The following is an 8,647-nucleotide window of genomic DNA, read 5'->3' as shown; positions in this document are numbered from 1 at the left end:
TGGAGAGGGTTTTAAATGGACATTGGCAATGGCATCTGCTGAGGGATCTATTTTTTTTGTTTTAGGGAACACTAGATCCACATTCAAGCCAATTAGTAGAATGGAACTGAGTAAAGTACAAGAGGAACTGGAATGATAATAAGCCAAGTGCTTCAATGTAAGAAATTTGGGGCAGAAGCCAAATGAAAATGAAATAAAAGGCTATGGTCCAAATCCCAGACTCTTGCTGAGAGAAGGGAACAGACAAATATAGCATTCCTTACACAGACACTGGGTCAAAACCCCAGTGAGTGCTGCTGGAGGCAGCTCATGTGTGGGCAACTGCATGAAGAAATTAGGGGTAGTGGGGAAATCTAATCTGACAGTGAATCAGTGCTGCTCGTCATGCCGGCCTGCATGCACCCTGAGAGACCAGGGCCTCGCTCCATAACACAGTGAACCCTTAACCTAATTTATTGATTAAATCCACCTTGAGAAATGCAAGAGAGGATGAGAATATATCCTAGTAATCAGTGATCATCTCTCCAGTAGGCAGATGCTTGGTTATGGGACACTTCTCTCTAATTTGTCTGCCTAGTTTTGAGGGGGACCTGTCCACCCCCACACGCTCACTGCTTGGGGTTGGGGAATTTCACTGGAGCTTGCCTTGTCTATCCCTCCATTAATACAATATTTGTAGGAGAAGCTTGAACCAATTCCTGATCCTGCCTTTATCAGCTGCTGGAAGCCCTATAGAAAGCAAGAGTCCTCGACCCCACAGGTGAACTTTATCAACATCATCTTTAGGTAGGCAATGGGGAAAAAAATCAAATGAACTAAATCTTTGCCTCAATGCAACAGCAAACTAAGAAATCATTCAAATTAATATCCATTGTTAATATAACTCAAATAAGTTTGCAGTGTTGTAGCCGTGTTGCTCTCAGGATATTAAAGACAAGGTGGGTAAGCTAATATATTTCACTGGACCAACTTCTGTTGGTGAGAGAGAACTCAAATATGCATATTTCTCTGAGAATCAGCTAGTGAGATATATACTACACTAATAAACCACTGTCTAGAAGTGTACCCATCCAATAAGTGGGGGAAATGTTGTTGAAATTTGTGGTATACAAAAGGGCAACATTATTAAAATACATAACTGTGAACTTATATAAAAAGGAAAGTCAATAAGGATATACTGGACCATGATGAGAATGAAAAGAATGTAAAAATACGAGAGGGTTTTTCTAAATTACAGCATGTTATATGTATGTTTTTTGGCTGTTGAAAAATGGTTTGAGATCAGAGTTCTCTTCCTGGCTCTTCCACTGGGTTACCTTGGGCTTTGCTTTTTGGTACCTCAGTTTCCCCACCTGTACTATGGAGATAATGATACTGACCTCCTTTGGAAAGCGCTTTGAGATCGAGAGCTGGAAGGTGCTATAAAAGAGCTAGATGTTATTATTATATTGTATTATTTGAGAAATAGAGCTGCTTGAAACCGGAAATTATTTCACGAAATAATTTCAAAATTGGGTTTTGTTTTATCGAGTCCAGAATGGATCCATTTTCCATTTTTACCTAAAATGTTCTGTGACATTTTTGTTAATATTTTTATTGAAATTTTGTATCTGAATCATTTTCAAAAGCATTACAGAATATTTCCATTTGCCTGAATATACAGTTTTTGGGTAAACCAGAAATATTGATGATTTTGAAAATGACAAATGTGATAATATATCACAGAAAGTGTCACAAAAATGGAACATTTTGGTAGTGCTAACAAACTTTTGCAAAAAGTTCTCATTTTTGAAATGCAGCCAGTTTTCAATGAAAAAACTTTATATACTAAACGTTGCCACCACTTCTCAGAAATAGCAGGGGATCACATCATTAAAGGCTGCATTGTAATGTACAAGAAGACAGAGTTTAAACTGAGGGTATGTCTGCATTACAGTGGCATAGCTATGGCTAACACCATAGTATAGATGTTTCCAATATCCAGTGATGAGCTGCCAAAATCTTAACAACCAGTTCCCTCCTCACCCCACAAGGGGGGTCATGGCCTTCCCCTGCCCCCCCGGGACTCCTACCCCATCCACCCCCCTCCCCTGTCCCCTGACTGCCCCCAGACCTGGACAGGAGGGTCTCGCGGGCCACCGTAATGGGTGCCCACCCTGCCCCGCCCCTAAGAACCAGAGGGACCTGCCGGGGGGCGAGGTGGGGAGTCTCGGCGGTGCTTACCTGGGGTAACTCCCAGGAAGCATCCGGCAGGTCCCTCTGGCTCCTAGGGGCGGGGGAGCGTAGCTTGTGGGGGAGCAGGGGGAGTGGTCGCTCCCCCCACTGATCATATCAAAAGTGGCGCCTTAGGCGCCAACTCCCTGGGTGCTCCGGGGCTGGAGCCCCCCGGGGGGAAATTTGGTGGGTGTAGAGCCTCCACCAGCTGCTCCCCACCCCACGCCCAGCCCCAGCTCACCTCCGCTCCGCCTCCTCCCCTGAATGCGCTGCCCTGCCCTGCTTCTCCGCCCCCCCACAGCTTCCCGCAAATCAGCTGTTCGCACGGGAAGCCAGGGAGGGCTGAGAAGCAGGTGGTGGCTTCGCGCTCAGGCCCAGGGTGGCAGAGGCAAGGAGCGGTTTCCCTGCATGCCCCACTGGTTACCTGCTGCGGCGCAGGCGGCCCTCCTCATGCCCCCTCACTTCCGCCTCCTTGGGCCTGAGCGCGAAGCCACCGCCTGCTTCTCAGCCCGCCCCAGCTTCCCCTGCGAACAGCTGATTCGCGGGAAGCCGGGGGCGGCGAGGTAGAGCGGGGCGGCGCGTTCAGGCCCAGGAAGGCAGAGTGGAGGTGAGCTGGGGCCAGGCGCAGGGTGGGGAGTTGCCGGTGGGTGCTCTGCACCCACTAAATTTTCCCCGTGGGTGCTCCAGCCCCGAAGCATCCACTGAGTCGGCACCTAAGGCGCCACTTTTGGCCAGTTGTTAAATTTAGAAGCCCTTTTAGAACCGGTTGTCCTGGGAACTGGTGCGAACTGGCTCCAGCTCACCACTGCCAATATCGACAAAAGGGGGGTTTCCATTGATATAATTAATCCAACTCTGTGAGAGGCAGTAGCTAGATTAATGGAAGAATTCTTCTGTTGACCTAGCAGTGTCTACAGAGTGTTTAAGATAATCTAACTAGGGCACTCAGGGTATGAAACTTTCCACACCATGAGCAACGTCATTAAGTTGATCTAATTTTTAAGAATAGATAGTAACAACTGAATATAGAGTATGACTCACTGTGAATTTACCATTTATTTCATACATATAATGCTTAGAAAAATCACTTACACTTTTATGTCAGCTTATGAAAAAATCAGTTTTCATATTCGTTTAACTTGCGAAAATAAAAATAGAATGTGTTACTTTCAAACCAGTAATGCACAAATACAAATTCTGGGCACAACACATTTTAGTGTAAATCCACTCTTCAATGGAACTAATTAGGGCTGTCAATTAATCTCAGTTAACTCATGTGATTAACTAAAAAAATTAATCATATTAATCGCTGTTTTAATCGCATTGTCAAGCAATAGAATACCAACTGAAATTTATCAAATATTTTGGATGTGTTTCTACATTTTAAAATGCATTTATTTCAATTACAACACAGAATACAAAGTGTGCAGTACTCACTTAATATTTTTTTTGCAAATATTTGCACTGTAAAAATGATAAACAAAAGAAATAGTATTTTTCAATTCACCTCATACAAGTACTGTAGTTCAATCTCCTTATCGTGAAAGCACAACTTATAAATGTAGATTTTTTTTATTACATATCTGCACTCAAAAACAAAACAATGTAAAACTTTAGAGCCTACGAGTCCACTCAGTCCTTTTTTTTGTTCAGCCAATCGCTAAGAGAAACAAGTTTGTTTACATTTATGGGAGATAATGCTGCCTGCTTCTTATTTACAATGTCACCTGAAAATGAGAACAGATGTTTGCATGGCACTTTTGTAGCTGGCATTGCAAGGTATTTACATGCCAGATATGCTAAACATTCATATGCCCTTTCATGCTTTGGCCACCATTCCGGAAGACATGCTTCCATGCTGATGATTCTCATTAAAGAAATAATGCATTAATTAAATTTGTGACTGTACTCCTTGGGGGAGAATTGTATGTCCCCTGCTCTGTGTTTTACTCACATTCTGCCATATATTTCATGTTATAGCAGTCTCGGATGATGACCCAGCACATGTTTTTCATTTTAAGAACACATTCATTGCAGATTTGACAAAATGCAAAGAAGGTACCAATGTGAGATTTCTAAAGATAGCTACAGCACTCGACCCTAGATTTAAGACTCTCAAGTGCCTTCCAAAATCTGAGAGGGATGAGGTGTGGAACATGCTTTCAGAAGTCTTAAAAGAGCTACACTTCGATGCGGAAACTACAGAACCTGAACCACCAAAAAAGAAAATCAACCTTCTGCTGGTGGCATCTGACTCAGATGATGAAAATGGACATGCGTCGGTCCACACTGCTTTGAATCATTATTGAGCAGAACCCGTCATCAACATGGACGCATGTCCTCTGGAAGGGTGGTTGAAGAATGACGGGACATATGAATCTTTAGCGCATCTGGCACATAAATATCTTGCTACGCTGGCTACAACAGTGCCATGAGAACGCCTGACCTCACTTTCAGGTGACATTGTAAACAAGAAGTGGGCAGCATTATCTCCTGCAAATGTAAACAAACTTGTTTGTCTCAGCGAGTGGCTGAACAAGAAGTAGGACTGAGTGGACTTGTAGGCGCTAAAGTTTTACATTGTTTTATTTTTGAATGCAGTTATTTTTGTGCATAATTCTACATTTGTAAGTTCAACTTTTATGATAAAGAGATGGCACTACAGTACTTGTTTTAAGTGAATTGAAAAATAGGATTTTATTTTACAGTGCAAATATTTATAATAAAAAATAAATATAAAGTGAGCACTGTACACTTTGTATTCTGTGTTGTAATTTAACTCAATATATTTGAAAATGTGGAAAACATCCAAAATATTTTCATAAATAGTATTCTGTTATTGTTTAACAGCGTGATTAATCACGCAATTAATCATGATTAATTTTTTGAATCGCTTGACATCTCTAGAACTAATTAATCTTTGACCTATGTTAGGCTAGGTTGGGGTTAGGACAGATGAGAGAAAAATGCTGGGCCGACATTTGTAAGAGGGAGATGTCACTTTATTTAAATAAGCAATACTTTATGGAAGACAAAGCTTGCCATATTAGAGGCAGCGTGCTCTAGAAGACAGAGCACTGGACGGGGTTCGGAAGATGTGGCGTTGATCTGTGACTCTTTCCCCACCGTGATATAATTGCAGCTCTAAGTATGGGAGATGAAGTCCAGCCAAGGATCCCACTCTATGGAAGAAAATGGGCACATGAGGCATCTGAACTACAACTCCCATGAGGCACCACACCAGCATTTCAGATCAGAAACATTTCAGTTTTGGGGCATATAGATTTTGGATCAAAAATAATTTTTTTCTCTGCTCTTTCAACCTTAACTTTGGTATTTCCAGCCGGACGAGGGTTTACCTTTGCTTTACGTTTAATAAACAGTGGGAATTACACTGATACGGTGCCAAGATTTTAACAAGAGCCTTCCACAAACATTTCCTCCAGTAATCTATAATAAACCAAAGACAGTGAGGCTTGCAGAGAACAGGGATGAGGGATTTGGAATTGATCCATCCAATTTACCATTGAAACAAACCCACTCGTTAATAAGCAAGGTGTGTGGGGGAAGCAGCATCACTCAGCGTTCATGCTGTGCGGGGTGGAAATATTTGTTCTTTATATCACTGTGTTCCGCTTGTGTAACGGTAAAGATTTCTTGAAGGGAATCCAGGGTATCCTGCCCAGGGACACTGTTTTGACAATACTTGTTGCATTACTGGTACATTCCAAATAATACTGGTACATTCCAAAGAAGGTGAGACTCATGTGCATTTTAGGAGTCGTTTTGTCAGGCCGAAGGATAAATCATCTCGCAAGGGGCTAATTTAATAGAATCCAGTTGTTAGTCCCCATAACTCTCCCTTCAATTGCCTTTTTAGCAAGGGTGGGTGGACACAGCAGAAACCAGCAATGCCAAGCTACTGAGGCTTGGCCTTCCTCTCCCTGCCCCCAACGACTGCATTCCTCTCCAGTCGGGTGACCAGGTGTCCGGTTTTGGACCGGAAAACGAGGTCGAAAAGGAATCCTGACAGCTCTGGTCAGCACTGCTGACCGGGCCGTTGAATGTCCGGTTCGCGGCACCACAGGGGGGCTGGCAGGCTCCCTACTCGCACCGTGCCATGGCCTGCGTGGCTCCCGGGTCCGGAAGCAGTTGGCATGTCCGGCTCCTAGGCTTAGGAGCTGCCGGGGGCATCCGCGCGCTCCCCCATTCCACACCTGCAGGCGCAGCTCCCATTGGCTGTGTCATGGCAAGGGAGGAACTAGCGCCATTCATGAGTGCTCCCAGGCGGCTGTTGAGAGGGGTCATGTGGTGCGTGCTTGTCCTGCTGCTGCCCGGCCCTCTTCTGCTCGCACGCCTCATGTGGCTGGGCTGGAGCTGCGGTGACTGCCCTGCTGCAAACCGCGGTCTGTCGCTCCATCGCCAGCACCCAGGACTTGGAGGTACTTGTATCCCCGTCTCCGAGTGCTGGGAATGGGGCTGCACCCCCACCGCCCCACCACTGCATCCCTCCCCGTCCCAACGGCCCCGCACCTCCATCCCCCTCACTGCATCCCTCCCCATCCCAACCTCCCCGCACCTCCATCCCCCCGTCACTGCATCCCTCCCCGTCCCAACCTCCCCGCACCTCCATCCCCCCGTCACTGCAACCCTCCCCGTCCCAACCTCCCCGTCCCAACCTCCCCGCACCTCCATCCCTCTCACTGCATCCCTCCCCGTCCCAACCTCCCCGCACCTCCATCCCCCCGTCACTGCATCCCTCCCCGTCCCAACCTCCCCGCACCTCCATCCCCCCGTCACTGCATCCCTCCCCGTCCCAACCTCCCCGCACCTCCATCCCCCCGTCACTGCATCCCTCCCTGTCCCAACGGCCCCGCACCTCCATCCCCCTCACTGCATCCCTCCCCGTCCCAACCTCCCCGCACCTCCATCCCCCCGTCACTGCATCCCTCCCCGTCCCAACCTCCCCGCACCTCCATCCCCCCGTCACTGCATCCCTCCCCGTCCCAACCTCCCCGCACCTCCATCCCCCTGTCACTGCATCCCTCCCCGTCCCAACCTCCCCGCACCTCCATCCCTCTCACTGCATCCCTCCCCGTCCCAACCTCCCCGCATCTCCATCCCCCCGTCACTGCATCCCTCCCCGTCCCAACCTCCCCGCATCTCCATCCCCCCGTCACTGCATCCCTCCCCGTCCCAACCTCCCCGCACCTCCATCCCCCCGTCACTTCATCCCTCCCCGTCCCAACCTCCCCGCACCTCCATCCCCCCGTCACTGCATCCCTCCCTTTCCCAACGGCCCCACACCTCCATCCCCCCGTCACTGCATCCCTCCCCGTCCCAACCTCCCCGCACCTCCATCCCCCCGTCACTGCATCCCTCCCCGTCCCAACCTCCCCGCACCTCCGTCCCCCCGTCACTGCATCCCTCCCTGTCCCAACCTCCCCGCACCTCCATCCCCCTCACTGCATCCCTCCCCGTCCCAACCTCCCCGCACCTCCATCCCCCCGTCACTGCATCCCTCCCCGTCCCAACCTCCCCGCATCTCCATCCCCCTGTCACTGCATCCCTCCCCGTCCCAACCTCCCCGCACCTCCATCCCCCCGTCACTGCATCCCTCCCTGTCCCAACGGCCCCGCACCTCCATCCCCCTCACTGCATCCCTCCCCGTCCCAACCTCCCCGCACCTCCATCCCCGTCACTGCATCCCTCCCTGTCCCAACCTCCCCGCACCTCCATCCCCCTCACTGCATCCCTCCCCGTCCCAACCTCCCCGCACCTCCGTCCCCCCATCACTGCATCCCTCCCCGTCCCAACCTCCCCGCACCTCCATCCCCCCGTCACTGCATCCCTCCCCGTCCCAACCTCCCCGCACCTCCATCCCCCCGTCACTGCATCCCTCCCCGTCCCAACCTCCCCGCACCTCCATCCCCCTGTCACTGCATCCCTCCCCGTCCCAACCTCCCCGCACCTCCATCCCCCCGTCACTGCATCCCTCCCTGTCCCAACGGCCCCGCACCTCCATCCCCCTCACTGCATCCCTCCCCGTCCCAACCTCCCCGCACCTCCATCCCCCTGTCACTGCATCCCTCCCTGTCCCAACCTCCCCGCACCTCCATCTCCCTCACTGCATCCCTCCCCGTCCCAACCTCCCCGCACCTCCATCTCCCCGTCACTGCATCCCTCCCCGTCCCAACCTCCCCGCACCTCCATCCCCCCGTCACTGCATCCCTCCCTGTCCCAACCTCCCCGCACCTCCATCCCCCCGTCACTGCATCCCTCCCCGTCCCAACCTCCCCGCACCTCCATCCCCCCGTCACTACATCCCTCCCCATCCCAACCTCCCCGCACCTCCATCCCCCCGTCACTGCATCCCTCCCTGTCCCAACCCTCCCGCACCTCCATCCCCCATCTATGCATCCCTCCCCGTCCC

The sequence above is a fragment of the Lepidochelys kempii genome, chromosome 8 (genome assembly GCF_965140285.1).
Source record: "Lepidochelys kempii isolate rLepKem1 chromosome 8, rLepKem1.hap1, whole genome shotgun sequence".
Taxonomy (NCBI): Eukaryota; Metazoa; Chordata; order Testudines; family Cheloniidae; genus Lepidochelys; species Lepidochelys kempii.
This window is presented reverse-complemented; position numbering follows the sequence as displayed.